Source organism: Nerophis ophidion, linkage group LG02 (assembly GCF_033978795.1).
Source record: "Nerophis ophidion isolate RoL-2023_Sa linkage group LG02, RoL_Noph_v1.0, whole genome shotgun sequence".
Taxonomy (NCBI): domain Eukaryota; kingdom Metazoa; phylum Chordata; class Actinopteri; order Syngnathiformes; family Syngnathidae; genus Nerophis; species Nerophis ophidion.
Genome location: NC_084612.1, coordinates 20,808,225 through 20,829,566, shown reverse-complemented (window position 1 = coordinate 20,829,566; position 21,342 = coordinate 20,808,225). Strand labels below are relative to the sequence as shown.

The 21,342-nt window shown below is 39.6% G+C and overlaps 1 protein-coding gene across 1 annotated transcript in view; it reads right to left on the bottom strand.

Annotated features, from left to right (window-relative positions):
* Positions 1 to 18,312, bottom strand: part of zdhhc7 (zinc finger DHHC-type palmitoyltransferase 7) — a 28,356-nt gene extending 10,044 nt beyond the window's left edge. Inside the window, exon 1 of the mRNA XM_061878825.1 lies at positions 18,140 to 18,312. The gene's annotated coding sequence lies outside the window, so the exon portion shown is untranslated. The remainder of the gene's footprint in view (positions 1 to 18,139) is intronic.
* Positions 18,313 to 21,342: the final 3,030 nt, after the last annotated feature.

Genomic DNA, 21,342 nt, shown 5'->3' with positions numbered 1-21,342 from the left:
CCTTCTTGTCACATCCATAGTCACTTCATGACGCGTAGACTAACTGGGAAAAAAGTGTCTTAAAGGTTAAATATGTTAGCAAACAACAGAAAATTTGTTTTGATGTTAATTTTATGACAATGGTAGTCAAAAAATCAGACTCATCAAAATAAAATTATATATTTTTTATTGCAATCTATGTTCATATTTTTTGTCTTTGATTTTGTTTGTATTTTAATGAAGAAAATATTTTGTGGTGTCTTATATTCGGGTCAAAACAGAAATAGGTAGGTGTTTACCAATCAACCAACTGTCCAGCTCGCATTATAGATGTGTGACAGATCCAAAAAGTAATCTACATGTGTAATACGCTATACCAGTCCCAGACCTCATCCATAATGACAACCCTTATTGTCTTTGCTCACATTCTTTCACCAGCAGTGCTTGAACAATCCCAGGCTCTTCAAATAAAATCGATTAATGCTCTTGTCATTTACGGTGTTTCTCTGCCTGTGTTGTACCAGTATGAGAGGAGGTGAGCAGGTGGGCTAAAGCTTCACTCAACGTATTGACTCAGCGATGAATTTGAAATCCAAACAGAGAGTGACACACAGCCGTGTGTGTGTTTTCATGCCCTGGATAGAAAGTCTCCTCACGTTATTGCCCTCAGGGTGAAAATGACGGATGACAAACGCAAACTTTGACACGCGTATGGCAATTCATCATTCAAGACTGGGCAAATACAGACGTCCTGGCTAGAATGTGGATAAATGACCAAGTGATGCCCCCACCCAACTATAGTTGCACAGCAATTTATCATAATCTTACGTTCAAATTCTCCAAAGCCTTAAAATGCAGTTTTTTACTCTACAATAATGTCAAGGTTACAACAGAACATTTAGGACCGAACACACACAGACTATGTTGGCATCTTGTGACTCTTGAAAACTGATCCTGCAACAGGGGAGCATGAGGCTCTAGCGATCTTAAGAAGGCATTGTTGCGGTCTGTACCTCCACTGAGACAAAGCAGAGCAAGAAAACACAACAGTCCCAGAACATGGTTCAGATTATTTGCTTTGGAAAATTAATCCACAGCACAATTTGATATATGTAAACAATTGTATATCCAAAATCTGTATTAATTTACAACTATAGACAGTATATGATTTATCGATACAATTGTTAACATTTCAGACGGTTATTGTATGGTTTCTAATTTTCCCAAGTCAAAGTACTTTGCCAAATGCACAATTGTAAGAAGTCAGAGGGTTGTGCGTCATGATGCTCAATCTTTTTTTTTGACATAATACCAATGGCAAAAAGCAAATCAATGTACGACTTTAAAGATACAGTCAAACCTGTCAATAGTGACCACTCATGGGAAACAGCAAAACTGGCTAGTATAGACATGTGACCACTAGGGTGGCACGATATACACAATATATGATATAAATGATATTAATTTTGCAGACGATAAAGGTTTTAATACTATTATTATATTGTAATATGCATATTGAGACGCAAATTGGTCATAGACAAGCGAATAAACACATCCTTAACGCAACGTAGCATTCTTGCAAGCAGCTACTGTCCCTCCACTAGTGCAAAGTCAGCTATCTCTACCTCAATGGCGGCAAATAAACTGTTTCTGACAAGTATAATCCCTGGAATAGTTAAACATACAACACTACACAACGTAGGAAGATATGCTAACCGCAAGCTGGGGCTCTTGAATGTTAACAAAGGTGACCGGATCGATATAAATATCGACAGTAATGATACCAAGCAGTATACAGGTCAATGCCACAGGGATTAGGTCGATATTTTTTTAGTAGTACAAAATATTTTGTCGTTTTTGTTACTGTTAACAGACGTAGGAAATAAGTCCCTGGACACAGGAGCCCTTTAGTGGCAAACTCCAAATGATTTAAATCACACCCAAGAGAAGAAAACATTTAAAACATAATGTGATATTGTTACATCTCCATTCTGTGTTTTTATTTGATTGCAATCGTGATCAAAATGGAATTGTTAAATGATTTGGAAATCGTTTAAGTATCGAAATCAGCATTAGTATGACCCCTGTAACTAGTTGGTGATGGACAAATCCAAATGTCTAGTATCGCTCAAACTAATGTAAATTATCCGAACAACAGAAGAATAAATGATTATTACATTTTAACAGAAATGTACATTTAACCTTGTTACAACAAAAAGCAACCATATATTAACAGTATATTAACAACTAGATTAATCATAGTTCTGACAAAATAGTACAGCCACAAATGACGCAATGTAACCGCATACGCCGGCAGCCAAATGAGTTAAAGATAAAGTTAAAGTACCAATTATTGTCACATACACACTAGGTGTGGCAAAAATATTCTCTGCATTTGACCCATCACCCTTGATCACCCCAAGGCGTGTAGCCTTTGTAACCTGTTTTTAACAGGGTTCCAGTGTATTTTATTTACTAAATAATACATTGTGTGATATATGTTTATCGCTGGAGGCAGCAAAATATAACACCATATAGATGTGAGGCCTTATTGCCTATCCCTAAAACCACTTTTACAGAAAATAAAAAAGCCCTTCTGTGAGATGTAGAACAATTCTATACCACTTTAAACCAAAACCTCCATTTTAAAACTAATAACAATTTCCGTGAAAGCAGAATTTTTGATATAGCACTTTGAGGTTGAATTAAAGGGAAATTAAATGTTTAATTAGTCAAATTACTCAAATATTAGGAAGTAGTGCATACATTATGATGAACACGAACTATAAATCTAATATTTTCTTGCTGAACAAGACAAAGCAGACAGTATTAAGGAGGGGAAGAATACACTCCTTGGTAACTTCATGCAGTATTGATTCTTCCTGTGCTCAATAAAGGAGGCGCTCCATTAGAGCAACAGCAGCAGCAGCTGCTCCTCCAGCTGTCTACTGTTCCCAGTCAGAGGGCACAACACAAGACTCTGGCCTTAGCTAATGGGCCAATGTACAACATTGGGTGCCACTACGGCAAAAAATACACTAACATTGTGTTGGGTATGTGTCACCCTGTTTTGATTTTTTAGTATCCTCAAAATTAGAACGTCACAAAAAACAGAGTTCATGCTGTCATTGTGTGTAATGTCAGGAAAAATATTACCAAATTTTCAGATCAGTCAACAACTAATAGATTAAATTCACAATAGATTATTATTATTTTTTAATGGTATTACTACCAAAGACTGATAGCGGCGACAAGAAAAAGTGTGATCTTGCAACAGGAAAGAAGTACAAACCCCGTTTCCATATGAGTTGGGAAATTGTGTTATATGTAAATATAAACGGAATACAATGATCTGCAAATCATTTTCAACCCATATTCAGTTGAATATGCTACAAAGACAACATATCTGATGTTCAAACTGATAAACATTTTTTTTTGCAAATAATCATTAACTTTAGAATTTGATGCCAGCAACACGTGACAAAGAAGTTGGGAGAGGTGGCAATAAATACAGATAAGTTGGGGAATGCTCATCAAACATTTATATGGAACATCCCACAGGTGTGCAGGCTACTTGGGAACAGGTGAGTGCCATGATTGGGTATAAAAGCAGCTTCCATGAAATGCTAAGTAATTCACAAATAAGAATGGGGTGAGGGTCACCACTTTGTAAATAAAAATTGTCCAACAGTTTTAGAACAACATTTCTCAACGAGCTATTGCAAGGAACTTAGGGATTTTACCATTTACGGTCCGTAAAATCATCAAAAAGTTCTGAGAATCTGGAGAAATCCCTGCACATAAGCGATGATATTACGGACCTTTGACCCCTCAGGCGGTACTGCATCAAAAACTAACATCAGTGTGTAAAGGATATCACCACATGGGCTCAGGAACACTTCATAAAACCACTGTCAGTAACTACAGTTGCTCGCTACATCTGTACAGTAAGTGCAAGTTAAAACTCTACTATGCAAAGCCAAACCCATTTATCAACAATACCCAGAAACGCCGCCGGCTTGGCTGGGCCCGAGCTCACCTAAGAGGGGCTGATGCAAAGTAGAAAGGTGTTCTGTGGTCTGACGGGTCCACATTTCAAATTATATTTGGAAACAGAGGACATGGTGTCTTCCAGAACGAAGAGGAAAATAACCATTCAGATTGTTATAGGCGCAAAGTTCAAAAGTCAGCATCTGTGATGGTATGGGGGTGTATTAGTGCCCAAGGCATGGGTAGCTTACACATTTGTGAAGGCACCATTAATGCTGAAAGCTCCATACAGGCTTTGGAGCAACATATGTTGTCATTCAAACAACGATATCATGGACGCCTCTGCTTATTTCAGCAAGACAATGCCAAGCCACGTGTTACAACAGCGTGGCTTCGTAGTAAAGGAGTGCGTGTACTTTCCTGGCCCGCCTGCAGTCCAGACCTGTCTCTCATCGAAAATGTGTGGCGCATTATAAAGCGTAAAATACGACAGCGGAGACCCCGGACTATTGAACGACTGAAGCTCTACATAAAGCAAGAATGGGAAAGAATTCTACTTTCAAAGCTTCAACAATTAGTTTCTTCAGTTCCCAAACGTTAATTGAGTGTTGTTAAAAGAAAAGGTGATGTTACATAGTGGTGAACATGCCCTTTCCCAACTACTTTGGCACGTGTTGCAACCATGAAATTCTAAGTTAATTATTATTTGCAGAAAAAATAAAATAAAGTTTATTAGTTTGAACATAAAATATGTTTTCTTTGTAGTGCATTCAATTGAACATGGGTGGAAAAGGATTTGCGAATCATTGTATTCCGTTTATATTTACATCTAACACAATTTCCCAACTCTTATGGAAATGGGGTTTGTACAAATATTGGTGTCTTGGTTGCTCAGTGTAATATGGCTGAAGTAACAAGTTTACATCAATAATAAAAAAAGACAAAGTGAATGTCCATTACAAAGTCAATAGTAATGAGGTTTAAACCTCTCAGATATACACAGTGAGTATACTCTGAACATAAATATTCGGTGTAAGTTTTTTCATAAAGAATGTAGCTTATCGTTATGCTTCTAAGGCTAACAGCGATAATTGTAAAAAATACACTTTTAAAAAACTTAAGTCCAACTGTCATAATGTGCGATATCTGAAAATCTTGCTGATGGATTAAAGTCCCACGTGGGTTTTGCTTTTTCTTGTGATTTTTGGTTCATGTATTTTATTGAGAGAAAAAGTACGATGACAACCATAGAAATGGACCTGAAACTTATTGTGACATATGAAGTGCAGTACAAACATATATGTTCTGGTCACTCAAAATAAAAGGGCTAATGAAACTAGTCAACATTGTAATGAAAACAAAATCAACCAACGCTATATCAGCTTCCTTGTCTTTATGTAAAGAGATTCAGCTCCAAGGTACACCCAGTAAAGAGTGTGTAATCAGATTTACTACTATGGCCATTCATTTACAGCATTTAAACTTATTATTACAAATGGGTCGCTGTCAGAAATGAAAAAATGTTACTTTGAAAATGACAAAAAAATCTGGCTAAGCAATGGTAAGTAAAAAGGAATGCATGAATAGTGGGTAGACGCACTATGGTGTTCTTCCTCTTTGTCAGTGGTTGTCAGAAGAAAGGAATGCAACTCTTCCAGCCTGTAAAAGGTGAGCTCAGCTGACAACTATGTTTTAAAAATGAATGCGTTACGTACCTAATATGTTCCTGGTTCACAATAACATTCTGTGATGTGGAACCTCAGGACCAACATTTGATAGTAGAAATATATGTAAATGGACAATAATTTAGAAAAAGCCCCTGAAACACACAATAAAAAAATATAGACTTGGATGAATTAAAAAACTGGAATTATCGAATTGTACAGTATTCAATTGCTGGGATGTTGCTGATGTCAAGTCCGGGTCACGTCCCGCCCAATGAATACCAGTGGTGGTCAAGCTAGCTCTGTTTTCAATAGGTACTAGACGCCATTTAGCCTCGAAGTTCTCGAATAAAAAAAATATCCCGCGCTTGTGTTGTTTTCAGCTGTACGGACATTTCAAATCGCGGAAAGGATAAACGTTTCTTCAGAGTTCCTCGAAAGGTTATCAAAAATGGCGAAAGAGAGCAAGATTTGTGGACACGACGACGAGAAATGCATGCAGCTCAAACTCCAAAGGAATCAGAGCTCAAGAATGCATGATTTTGCAATGATCGCTTGGTCAAAAGTTTATTCGACATACTTTTAACATTTATTATTTTCCATTTAAATATTATTTTGATATTATTTGTATTTCTTAAACACATGTTTGCTCCGACTATTTCTAAAACCACCAGCTGGGCATGTCTAAATAAAAGAAAGCAAATGTGAGCAAAACTTAAAAGAGTTAAGCTTTTACCAAAGCCAACAACCATAAATAAAGCTTTTAGCACATACACCATGTGGACATACTTTGACAAAGACGGGGAAAAACACGCTACTCGTATACTGAGCATGCAATAGCAACAAACATGGCAGCTTAGACGCAAAGTTAAATCCTGAAACGCAACCTTACCGGAGTAAAAAAGATGTGTATTTATCCAGGAAAGTCTAGATACCAGTTTACTTGAAATAATTGAAAATCGTGTTAAATCAAAAATTGATTCTGTAACGAATCATTACCTAATTATTGGAATCAAACAAAAACATGAATTGTTTTAAGATGAAACATTCCTAATTATATCCCAGAGCCCCCAAAAAGTCTGCAGGCTCTAGAGCGTTTTCTATTCGGGCTCCACTACTCTGGAATGCCGTACCAGCAACAGTTTGAGATCCTACCTCGTTAGAAGCATTTAAGTCCAACCTTAACACTAATCTATATATTATAGCTTTTAAATAGACTCTGTTTTACCAGTTGACCTGCCGCTTTGCTCTCTTTTTGCCCCCCAGAGCCACGGATAATCCCTGGAGATATACAAATCTGTATGATGTGCTTTTGATACTTTTATTTTATTAGTAGATTGCACAGTACAGTACATATTCCGTACAATTGACCACTAAATGGTAACACCCGAATAAGTTTTTCAACTTGTTTAAGTCGGGGTCCACGTTAATCAATTCATGGTACAAATATATACTATCAACATAATACAGTCATCACACAAGTTAATCATCATAGTATGTACATTGAATTATTTACATTATTTACAATCCGGGGGGTGGGATGAGGAGCTTTGGTTGATATCAGAACTTCAGTCATCAACAATTGCATCAACAGAGAAATGTGGACATTGAAACAGTGTAGGTCTTATTTAGTAGGATATGTACAGCCAGCAGAGAACATAGTGAGTTCACATAGCATAAGAACAAGTATATACATTAGAAGTACATTTGAGTTGTTTATAATCCGGGGAGATGGGATGTGAATGGAGGAGGGTATTAGTAAAGTGTTGAAGTTGCCTGGAGGTGTTGTTTTAGAGCGGTTTTGAAGGAATATAGAGATGCACTTACTTTTATACCTGTTGGGAGTGCATTCCACATTGATGTGGCATAGAAAGAGAATGAGTTAAGACCTTTGTTTGATCGAAATCTGGGTTTAACGTGGTTTGTGGAGCTCCCCCTGGTGTTGTGGTTATGGCGCTCATTTACGTTAAGGAAGTAATTTGACATGTACTTCGGTATCAAGGAGGTGTAGCGGATTTTATAGACTAGGCTCAGCGCAAATTGTTTTACTCTGTCCTCCACCCTGAGCCAGCCCACTTTGGAGAAGTGGGTTGGATTGAGGTGTGATCTGGGGTGGAGGTCTAAAAGTAACCGGACTAGCTTATTCTGGGATGTTTGGAGTCTAGATTTGAGGGTTTTGGAGGTGCTCGGGTACCAGGAGGTGCAAGCGTAATCGAAGAAGGGTTGAATGAGAGTTCCCGCTAGAATCCTCAAGGTGCTTTTGTTGACCAGAGAGGAGATTCTGTAGAGGAATCTCGTTCTTTGGTTGACCTTTTTGATCACCTTGGTTGGCATTTTATCACAGGAAAGATTAGCCTCTAGAATGGAACCTAGGTAGGTGATCTCATCCTTCCTGGTGATAACAATGTCACCCACTTTTATAGTGAAGTCACTGACCTTCTTAAGTTTGATATGGGACCCAAATAGGATGGATTCCATTTTACCTAAGTGTATGGATAGCTTGTTGTCAGCGAGCCAGGTGCAAATATTGAGGAGTTCAGCACTGAGGATTTGTTCCACCTGTGACTTGTCCTTGCCGGATACCAGCAGGGCCGAGTCATCCGCATACAGGAACAATTCACAGTGGCATGCTGATGGCATGTCATTCACGTATATTAGGAACAGTAAAGGTCCTAGTATACTGCCTTGGGGGACTCCACAGCTTACTGAGAGGGGAGGGGACATGGTGCCGTTCACCTCTACCACCTGTTTCCTCCCCTCCAAGTAAGATTGCATCCAGCTTGATGAGGTTTCGTCGAATCCGATTGCTCGGAGCTTATCCAACAGTATAGCGTGGTTAACGGTGTCAAAGGCCTTCTGAATGTCCAGCATGACCATGCCGCAGTATTTTCCCGCGTCCACCTCATGTTTGATGTGGTCGGTCAGATAGAGAAGGCATGTGTCAGTGGAGTGGTTAGTTCTGAAGCCGGATTGGAATTTGTACATTAGTTTATTAGTAGCAAGGTATCCATCAACCTGTTCATAAACTATTTTCTCCATTACTTTCTGCTAGGTGTTCAAAGTCAGGACCTAGTGTGGACCACTCCTCTATGACTTGGATGGAAACCTCTTTCAAACCTCTGCTTGCCCACAATGGACTGGACTTTCACATTATAATGAATGATGTCATTGTGATTTGTACAGCCCTTCGAGGCACCCGTGATTAAGGGCTATATAAATTAACTTTAAATGATTGAAAAGATGGGCTTCACGATGGCAGAGGGGTTAGTGTGTCTGCCTCACAATACGAAGGTCCTGAGTAGTCCTGGGTTCAATCCCCGGCTCGAGATCTTTCTGTGTGGAGTTTGCATGTCCTCCCTGTGAATGCGTGGGTTCCCTCCGGGTACTCCGGCTTTCTCCCACTTCCAAAGACATGCACCTGGGGATAGGTTGTTTGGCAACACTAAATTGGCCCTAGTGTGTGAATGTGAGTGTGAATGTTGTCTCAATTTCGGTTTCAGTACAGTAAGAAAACAACAAAATGTAAATTTTTTTTGTTATTTATTTACCAAATTTATAAACAATGGCTTTATCCTTTTAACATTGGGAACACTATAATCATTCTGCCCACGTTAATCCACATTAAACTGCCTCAAGTTGTTGCTTTGATTAAATAAAATGACAAAACCTTTCTTCTACATATAAAAAGTGCAACATTAAACAGTGTTAAGTCAACTCATCATGCTTAATTTATTACAGCATTTGGGAAGCCTGTAATTAACTTTTATTATGTAAATGTTATATTTTTAACAACATGTGATAGCAGGGACCCTGCCATTCAAAACTAGGCTGCTACATTATTAATGATTAATGTAACTATTGCTGAAAAAATAGTACAATAGCAATAGGAGAGACTATTCATCCCTGAACACCATGGAGTTCAATGAAATAACAGACAGACAGGGCTTTCCTGCCCCCTAACACACACACACACACACACACACACACACACACACACACACACACACACACACACACACACACACACACACACACACACACACACACACACACACAAAATGAGCTAACTTTACGCTAAAAGCTAATTAGCCTTCACTGCGAGCTGGGTTTAAGTTTCTAGAAGGTCAACGGACTCAGAGTGATGTTACTAATAGTTGTTGTGACTGGGAGGTGTTTTTTATAATTTGGGGAGAGTACGCTGTGTTATGCTCCCCTGCTAAACACATATCTGCTCCACGCTGAAACATTGACTACATCGCTCTGAATACACACTCCTGATTGGCTTTGTATGTAACCAATCAGATGGTTGTGTGGGTGGATCAATGCTGAGTGCTGACACAGAGGCAGAAAGCAGAGCAGCTTGTGAAGACTTTTTTTCACAAACTCGTTCGGTACACCCGCGTACCGAACTAAAACCCCCGTACCGAAACGGTTCAATACAAATACACGTACCGTTACACCCCTAATATATATATATATATATATATATATATATATATATATATATATATATATATAAATATATATATATATGTCTTGATTGGATTATCCAGAGAATAGTGCTTGATACCGTGGTAGAGCGCAATATGTAGGTGTGGGAAAAATCACAAGACTACTTCATCTCTACAGAACTGTTTCATGAGGGGTTCCCTCAATCATCAGGAGATTTTCATCAGGAGATTTTCCCTCAATCATCTCCTGATGATTGAGGGAACCCCTCATGAAACAGTTCTGTAGAGATGAAGTAGTCTTGTGATTTTTCCCACACCTACATACATATATATATATATATATATATATATATACACACACATATACATCACGTCGACATCGCAGACATGCTGGCAACGCTTCATACAATGGCATGCGTTTTGTTTACATCCGGGTTATGTAGCATGGTTTTCGGTTATCAAAGTATTTTTTCGATGGTCAAATTTTCGATGTATCACTTGTCAGTAGTGCACAAATAATAGGCTTTATATACAGTAATGGGCCGTAACAAGTTACATGTAGCTAAGCTACGTAGCTTAACTACATTTTCAAGTATCTTGGCAGTAGCTTAGCTACTTTAACACATATCTTTTCCTGTAGCTTAACTACTTTTAGACCCATCTAGCTAGGTAGCTAACATCAAAGCCACAAAGAGAGAACACAGACTGCGAATCCAGGCCAAAAAAAAAATAGAAAAAATATAATAACCTTGATAAATGAGAACGTCCATACAGACGGAGAAACTCCATGGTGATTGGTTTGTGTTCGTAGGATGAATCACAATTGGCTAATGTTAGGGTGAAAACATTACGGATTGGCTAATCACAGGCAAGATAAGGTGGTCATTGATACCAGCCCGCAAAATCATAACAGACATGCACTCATGTCACAAGATGACAAGGGAGTCACAGACAGAGGGACGCTTCAAGCTGACAACAAAAAAAAAAACCACTTGAAAATGGCAGAGGATTTCTCTCCCGTAGATTAGATTTTGTGAATCAAAAATCATAACTGCTCTCTTCATCTGTGACGTCTAACACAAATGTAGGAACACACAGGTAAGTTCAGTTCATGAAAAGTTTTACTGAACATAACCATTACAAACTGTTCCCAAACGACACACAAGTCATTGTTTTTTTTTTGTCAATATATAGATAGATAAGGGCTGGGGGATATATCGATATATACGATATATCGCGGGTTTGTCTCTGTGCAATATAGAAAATGACCATATCGTAATATTCGAGTATACGTTCTTACGCAGGACTTTTAGCTGCGGGTGTACACTTCAGGCTCTCCTCGCTCTTTCCTGTGTCTCCTCACAGACAAGCAGGCTCACATTCTTCCATATGTCACAAACTGTCACGTCATACGTCACATACACGCCCTCGCAGAGCAGAGACGTAGCGGCGTGGCTAACGTTAGCTGCTAACGTAGCCGTACGAGAGAAAGATGCTGCGGATTTGGTAACAAATGAAGGAAGAATTAATTCCCAATAAAAACAGCAGGGTTTCCAACGTCTGGTGGTGGTTCGGCTTCAAGTGGGAATATGTCGAACAGACAACCGTAATTTGTCAAGTGTGGCAAATATGTTTTTATGGCGTTGCTATAAAAATTAGCATTACTGCTAATATGTAGCATCATTTGTAAAGTCACTCGCTAGAGAATGAAGAGAATTACATAACCTTAGTAACATACCACATAGTGAAGGACGAATACTATTTGATTTCCTATTATGCAGCTCATTTTTATTTGACACTTAAAATGTCTCTGACAATCTTGCAATTTATGTTTTGGAAATGACTTGAATGTTTGTGCCATTGCTTAATAACTTTAATAAATACACTTTTGGTCAATTGACGATTGCAGTATTAACAAGAATGTTTTTAATGTATACACATAGAATCATCATACTGCTGTGATTATATGCATCAAGTGTTCGTTCGAAGCCAAGGCAAAATATCGTAATATATATATATATATATCGTATATCGCGATATGGCCTATAAATATCGCAATATTGAAAAAAGGCAATATCGCCCAGCCCTAAGATAGATACTGTTTTTTACTGTAGGTAGAGAAAATTAATAACATAATTGGGGTGGGCCAAAGAAAAGGCAAATTACATAAATAAGTAAAGTGGGCTGCGGGGCTCCCTCGAGGTAGTTGTAGGGTGCCCCCAGCTAAATGACAGATCATTAACAGTAATGGACCTTTATTGGGTCCATTTGTACCAGGACTGGGCGATATGGCCTTTTATTAATATCTCAATATTTTTAGGCCATGTCACGATACATATTTTGTCTTAACCTTGAATTAACACTTTTATCAAACCAATATGATGATTCTATGTGTCTAAATTAAAACATTATTGTCACATATTGCATTAATATCAGGGTTTCCCGCAGCGCCTAGTAAATATTTTGATGACTGCTATTTTACTTTAGACATATTAATCTAAAATAACAGTTCTCTTAAGTACAATTAAGTAAAAGTAAAACAAGTTTTTATTGATGTACACTACCAGGTAATTGTTTACTTTGTACATGATTTCTACTGTCCGAAAATGCACCATATTGATTAATTTTTAATATACCGTATTTCCTTTCATTGCCGCCGGGGCGCTAATTCATTTAAAACCTCTTCCCACTCCTGTGCATACCAAAGGCATGCGGTAAAAGTAAGCATGCGCTAATTATTTTAAAACCTCTTCTCACTCCGGCACTTACCAAAGGCATGCAGTAAAAAATTGAGTGTGATGTAACCTTGGACCTTAAATCCTACTGAATAGCTCTTAATCTTCTTCCTTTTATGCGATTTCAAATTACCGGTATTGAAATCAGCCTCCTCCATTTTGAAAATGATACCAGGGGAAGTGTCACTCGTGACGTCACGAGTTTGACCACGCGGTAATACTAAGCATGCGCTAATTATTTTGCGAAGCGAGTTCGACCCGGCACTAATTCAAGGCAGGCGCATACTATATGCCCTGCGGTAATTCAAGGAAACACGGTATGTGACTTACTTAAGTTAGCAGAGGGGTTTGTGTTTTCCCTACACCCAACAATATGTATCATCTATTCATAAACACAAGGATGTTAAACCCGTCTTTGTTAACCCTTGCGTAATGTTCATATTGTTGTTAGCCAGCGTTTGTGGGTCTGATGGACCCATTGCATTTTGTTGCTTTTAATGCCTCACAATTAGGGGTGTATTGGTACGTGTATTGGTATTGAACCGTTTCGGTACAGGGGTTTCGGTTCGGTGCAGAGGAGTACCGAACGAGTTTCCACACGAACATATGAAGTAGCCGCCTATGCTAAAGTCGTAATAAGCTGCTCTGCTTTCTGCCTCCGTCTCCTACACACCACTCAGCATTGTACCACCTACACAACCATCTGATTGGTTACAACCGTAGCGGTAACAGCCAATCAGCAGTGCGTATTCAGAGCGCATGTAGTCAGCGCTTCAGCGTTGAGCAGATAGGTGTTTAGCAGGTGAGCAGCGGACTCTCCCCAAATTTTACTAAACACTTTCAAGTCAACTACTACTAACATCACTATGAGCCCGTTGACCTTCTAGAATCAAACTGCAGCTCAGTTCACTCGCAGTCCTGGCTTAAGGAGAAGGCTAATTAGCTTTTAGCGAAACGTTAGCTCATTTTGCGGTGTGTGTGTGTGTGTGTGTGTTACGGACAGTGTTGATTGAGGTGTGTTGAAGCAGCAAAAAAGGACATTATGTTAAATGAAGAGTTTCTGTCTCTGATAGTTGATATAATAATGTAACTGCATCATTAAGCCTACATGAACTCCATGGTGTTCAGGGATGAATAGTCTCTCCTTTTGCTATTGTGCTATTTTTTCAGCTATAGTTACATCAATCTAATATAGCAGCCTAGTTTGAATGGCAGGGTCCCGGCTGTCACATGTTCATACAAATATAAAATTTATATAATAAAAATCAACTACAGGCTTCCCAAATGCTGTAATAAATTAAGCATGATTAGTTGACATGAAACTGTTTAATGTTGCACTTTTTATGTGTAGAAGAAAAGTTTTGTCATTTTATTTAATCTGAGCAACACGTTAAGGCAGTTTAATAGTGCTTAACGTGGGCAGAATTATTAAAGTGTTCCCAATGTTAAAAGGATAAAGCCATTGTTTACAAATTTGGTAAATAAATAACCAAAAATTTATATTTTGTTGTTTTCTTACTGTACCGAAAATGAACCGAACCGTGACCTATAAACCATGGTACGTACCGAACCAAAATGTTTGTGTACCGTTACACCCCTACTCACAATCAAACACTTTTATGTTAAAATACTGAACAGATGTTTACCTCGACATCCATTGCTTTCCTCCTCTCTAAGGTTCTCGTAGTCATCATTGTCACCGACGTCCCACTGGGTCATTATTGTCACCGATGTCCCACTGGGTGTGAGTTTTCCTTGCCCTTATGTGGGCCTACCGAGGATGTCGTGGTGGTTTGTGCAGCCCTTTGAGACACTAGTGATTTAGGGCTATATAAGTAAACATTGATTGATTGATTGATAAATATCCGTTTATTGGGATAATGTAAACTATGTTTACCTAATCCCAATATGTTTACCATGGCCCTAGTGTGTGATTGTGAGTGTGAATATTGTCTGTCTATCTGTGTTGGCTCTTATTACCTCGGGATGAGGTAAACTATGTTTACAATATCCCGATAAACATATGTTTATTGGGATAAGGTAAACATCTGTTCAGTATTTTAACATAAAAGTGTTTGACTGTGAGGCATCAAAAGCCACAAAAATAGAACGGGCCCATCAGACCCACAAACGCTGGCACAGTAAAAACAATATGAACGTTGCACAGAAAATTTCTCTGCCAGTTTTTGCCTGCCACAAGGATTCTTCTTCTGTGTTTCTGCACCTGTGGTTCCCACACAAGGTTGCAACATTGTTTGTCAACATTGCCTGCTCTCAATTTCTCGCACAATTGACCCTCTGATGTTCTGTGTACCTCCTCCTGTCTAGGCCTGCTGTGGGTGGGTGGGTGCGTGTGGTACACAGAACATCAATTTCCACACTTAATTAGCCCTGGGTCCAGTGGGCCAACATTTTATATGTCATAGAATAGTGTAGGGGGTGTATGGTGTGTGGTCATTTAATATGTGATACAGAGAAGGTGGGTAATGTGCAGGTAAATATATGTTGTCTGGGTGATGGCAGGGAGCACAAGCGTGTATGGGTGGAAGAAAGAAGCACCACTGTGACCCCAGGAAGCAGGGAAGGTAGGTAATGTGCAGGTTAAGTAGGGCTGGGCAATATATCGATATATACGATATAGCGCAGGTTTGTCTCTGTGCGATATAGAAATTGACTATATCGTAATATTCGATTATATGTTCTCACACCGTTGCTTTAAGCTGCGTGCATTACATTACTGGCGTTTCTCACTCCTTTTCATCTTTCCTACTCACAGAGACGTAAAATAAGCCCGCCTTCTTACATACGTCACATACTGTCGCGCGCCTAGCGTCATATGCTCTCGCCGAGAGCTAACGTTAGCATGGCTAACGTTAGCATGGCTAACGTTAGCTGAGGCAAGTCAAGTTGCATTTAGCTGCGGGCATCACACAACAGGCGTTTCTCACGCCTCCTCGTCTCTCATTCTGACAGATACGGAAAAAAAGCCTGCCTTCTTACATACGTCACATACTTTCGCGAGTATAGCGTCACAGTTGTCGCCGATCAGAGAGGTAGCAGCATGGCTAACGTTAGCTGAGCCAGGTCGATCAAGCGGAGCTTGTGACAATACAAGAGAGAGATGGTGCGAAACTGATCACAAATGGAGGAAGAACATTAAATGCCCAACATACAGAGAAGGGGGTTCATCATCTGGCGGTGGTTTGGCTTCAAGTGGGAAGATATTCAGCAGACAACAGCAATATGCTGTTCAATGTATATACTATGATGATTAACCTGTGTGATGACTGTATTATGCTGATAGTATATATTTGTACCATGAATTGATTAACGTGGACCCCGACTTAAAAAAGTTGAAAAACTTATTGGGGTGTTACCATTTAGTGGTCAATTGTACGGAATATGTACTCTACTGGGCAATCTACAAATAAAAGTATCAATCAATCAATGCAAAGTATGCAGCAGAAGTGTTACTACAAAAAGGTAGCAACACTATTAATTTGTTCATTCATTTAAAAAGTCCTCTGTGAGAGAATGAAGAGTATTTAATAAATACAGTTTTGGTCAATTGACTTAGTTGTGATTTTCCTCTCTGCAGGAAAGTTAAAGGCCTACTGAAACCCACTACTACCCACCACGCAGTCTGATAGTTTATATATCAATGATGAAATATTGACATTGCAACACATGCCAATACGGCCGGTTTAGTTTACTAAATTGCAATTTTAAATTTTCCGGGAGTTTCGTCTTGAAAACGTTGTGTAATGATGACGTGTACGCAAGACGTCACGGGTTTTTAGGAAGTATGAGCACTGCGCACACACACACAGCTAAAAGTCGTCTGCTTTAACTGCATAATTACACAGTATTTTGGAAATCTGTGTTGCTGACTCTTTTGCAATTTTTTCAATTAATAATGGAGAAGTCAAAGTAGAAAGATAGAGTTGGGAAGCTTTAGTCTTTGGCCACACAAACACACGGTGATTCCTTGTTTAAAATTCCTGGAGGTGAAACTCTACTATGGATCAGAGCGCAGTCAAGCAAACATGGATCCCGACTACATGTCAACCAGCAGGTTTCGGTGAGAAAATTGTGGTTAAAAAGTCGATTCTTACCGGAGAAAAGCTGAGGTTGTGCCGTCCATAGCTGCCGTAAACTTCGCTGAGACATTGGCGTCACTAAAACACTAGCAACACAATAGAAAGATAAAGGATTTCCCAGAATTATCCTAGTAAATGTGTCTAAAAACATCAGAATCCGTCCCAATGCAATCGCGTTTTTATTTTTAACTTTTTTTTTTTCCAGTCGTCGCTATCAATATCCTCAAAAACGAATCTTTCATCCTCGCCCAAATTAATGGGGAAATTGTCATTTTCTCGGTGTGAAAAACTCTTTTTGTTGGAGGCTCCCGTTCAAAACAATGTGAGGATGTGAGGAGCCCTCAACGGGTGACGTCATCGTCTGCGACTTCCGGTAAAGGCAGGGCTTTTCTGTTAGCGGCCAAAAGTTGCGAACTTTATTGTCGATGTTCTCTACTAAATCCTTTCAGCAAAAATATGGCAATATCGCGAAATGATCAAGTGTGACACATAAAATGGACCTGCTATCCCCGTTTAAATAAGAACATCTAATTTCAGTAGGCCTTTAATATGTGATACAGAGAAGGTGGGTAATGTGCAGGTAAATATATGTTGTCTGGGTGATGGCAGGAAGCACCAGCATGTATGGGTGGAAGAAAGAAGCACCAGTGTGACCCCAGGATGCAGGGAAGGTAGGTAATGTGCAGGTAAAGATATGTTTAATGGGTAAAGGCAGGAAACACGAGCAAAAGTCGGTCCCGTCCATTGCTGCTTGCAGCTTTAATTTAATATGTATTCTGATATATGTTCTTCTCGGAAAAATGAACCAAACTAAATGAATGTCAGTATGAAAAATGAAATAGTTGTATCATTTTTCCTTTTATACAAAATTGAAACCGGGTCCCACAGATCCGAACTCAAAACGTTACACAGCAAAGCAGCACTGAGATTGGAGGTACTCCATTCATCGACCTTCTCGTTTGTCATCTGTCAGGGTAATTGCCATCTATTTATGCCGGTTGTGACCTCCCGCCATGCTGACTCTCTCTAAATGCTTTGTGGGAGTACAAATTTTCGCCATCACCAAAGCAAGTCAATCTAAGAAAAGAAGAAGAGTATCTTGTCATGTCCACTATGCTACCTGGGCTACTTGCTAACAGGCTAGCGAGATAGCATGCTGCTATTGTACGCGTACGAGGAATACGTACGAAATATTATATGATGACAGACAAGCCACCTACCTCAAAATTGCTCACATAGTCGTATAGGGACGCCTTTTAAATTCATTTTTGAACGCTTGACAAAAAGGTAAACTCCAGCTCTGAGACCGCAGACGAGGTAGCGACACATCCCATCCAGCATTATTGTTGTCACAGCTTCCGGGATTGGGTTCCTCCTTCCTCCTTCCTCGCGAGTGTCTGAGGAAGTCGGACCATGTTTGGCGCAACAGCGACACCCCGAGGGAGAGTAGAGCATTTCAGTATAACAGCCGCCGCTAAAGAGCGCTGTTGGTTAATAAAGGGGGTTCCATCCGCCCAAATGTTGCGCTGTAGTTGTAAAATACTACATGAAAACACATACAAATAAATATGTCAAAACAATTAATAAATAATAATAATAATAATAAAAATAATATTAAACATAAAAAAATATGTTATTTATGAATTCCATCCATCGAGAGGCATTTAAGTCTCAGCTTAAAACTTATTTGTATACTCGAGCCCAGTGGTTCTTAACCTGGGTTCGATCGAACCCTAGGGGTTCGGTGACTCGGCCTCAGGGGTTCGGCGGAGGTCAAAACACACCCGACACATCGTGTAAATACAAACTTCTCCCTATCAGCTGACTGATTTGCAGGTGTGTAATTTATTGCGATTTTATGCACTGTGTTGGTTTTGTTGTTTGAACAAAGTGATTTTCATGCACGGTTCATTTTGTGCACCAGTAAACAAAACATGGTAACACTTTAGTATGGGGAACATATTCACCATTAATTAGTTGCTTATCAACATGCAAATTAGTAACATATTGGCTCTTAACTAGTCATTATTAAGTACTTATTAATATCTTTTTCGGCATGGCCTTATAATAACCCTAACCCTCTAACCCTGACCCTAGCCAAATAACTCTAAATTAAGTCTTTATTACTTAGAATATGTTCCCCTGGTGTCCAAATAACTCTAAATTAAGTCTTTGTTACTTAAAAAAATGTTCCCCATACTAAAGTGTTACCAAAAACCTATTACTTTGTCTTGAATATGAAAGAAAACCAAAACATTTGATTTTTCACTAAAGAAGGGTTCGGTGAATGCGTATATGAAATTGGTGGGGTTCGGTACCGCCAACAAGGTTAAGAACTTGTCTAGCCTTTACATAAACCCCCTTTTTAAACCAGTTGATCTGCTGTTTCTTTTCTTTTTCTCCTATGTCCTCCCCTCCCTTGTGGAAGGGGGTCCGGTCCGATGGCCATGGATGAAGTACTGGCTGTCCAGAGTCAGGACCCAGGATGGACCGCTCGTCCAGAGTCGGGACCCAAGAGAGACCGCTCGCCTGTGTATCGGTTGGGGACATCTCTCCACTTTGGATGGGACTCTTGCTACTATAATGGATCCACTTTGGACTTGATTCTCACGGTTACGTTAGATCCACTATGGATTGGACTTTCACAATATCATGTTAGATCCACTCGGGGGGGTGTTTCCCACTTGGGGTGAGATTTTCCTTGCCCTTATGTGGGCCCTACCGAGGATGTCATTGTGGTTTGTGCAGCCCTTTGAGGCACTTGTGATTTAGGGGTGTATAAATAAACATTGATTGATTGATTGATCGTTTGATTGATCCATCCATTTTCTACCGTTTCTCCCTTTCTGGGTCGCGGGGATCCGCTGGAGCCTATCTCAGCTGTATTCGGGCGGAAGGCAGGGTACACCTGACCTGGACAAGTTGCCTCATTGCAAGGCCAACCTGCCATGAATTGATTAACGTGGACCCCGACTTAAACAAGTTGAAAAACGTATTCAGGTGTTACCATTTTGTGGTCAATAGTACGGAATATGTACTGTACTGCGGAATATACTAATAAAAGTATCAATCAATCAATCAATCAATCAATCAACCAACCAACCAATCAATCAATCAATCAATCAATCAATAAATCAATCAATCAATCAATCAATCAACACAGATAGACAGACAATATTCACACTCACATTCACACACTAGGGCCAATTTAGTGTTGCCAATCAATCTATCCCCAGGTGCATGTCTTTGGAGGTGGGAGGAAGCCGGGGTACCCGGAGGGAACCCACACAGTCACTTGGAGAACATATTAACTCCACACAGAAAGGTCCTGAGCGCAAGATCAAACCCAGGACCTTCGTATTGTGAGGCAGAGGCACTAACCCCACGTCAACCGTGTTGCCATCCATCCATTTTCTTCCGCTTATCCGAGGTCGGGTCGCGGGGGCAGCAGCTTAAGCAGAGAAGCCCAGACTTTCCTCTCTCCAGTCACTTGGTCCAGCTCCTCCCGGGGGATCTCGAAGCGTTCCCAGGCCATAGTCTTCCCAACGTTTATTTGCCCTTATTGGGGATATAAACCGAGGATGTCTTTGTGACTTGTGCAGCCTTTTGAGACACTTGTGATTTAGGGCCATATAAATAAAAATTGATTGATGATTGATTGATTGAACGTGGCCTCCTGCCGGTCGGATGTGCCCGAAACACCTCCCTAGGGAGGCGCTCGGGTGGCATCCTGAGCAGATGCCCGAACCACCTCATCTGGCTCCTCTCGATGTGGAAGAGCAGCGTCTTTACTCTGAGTTCCTACCGGATGACAGAGCTTCTCACCCTATCTGTCAAGGGAGAGACACGCCACACGTCGGAGGAAACTCATTTCGGTCGCTTGTACCCGTGATCTTGTCCTTTCGGTCATAACCCAAAGCTTATGAACATAGGTGAGGATGGGAACGTAGATCGACCGTGCTGCCTATTTATCAATTCAACAGTGTTATTGCCGTCGCAGTTTAAGGCGTGTTTTATTTCTAATACTGTGGTTAACTTGCATGTGAATATGACAACATATCACAAACAGCTCAATATAGTGCATTTACAGCATGTTTACATTTTACAACTTTATTCGCCAATTATAATTAAAGATGTGTGCAAATGTACTATCGCATTTGTAGCAACTTGATTTTCTTCTTGTAACATTGTGCAAAAATATGTTGTAATGTCATGAAATTAAGACAGTAGCGTTGAATAATGATTATTTTGTCACCATTTTACAACGTATTTTGATCCATTAAAAAAAATAAAAAAATGTTCCCTAACATTTTGTTTTTACATCATAAAAACTGATAATCACACTTAATTAATACTTATGAAATTATGAATTTATTGTTATTATATTCAGATACATATAATTAATTTTCTGGTAACGTACACA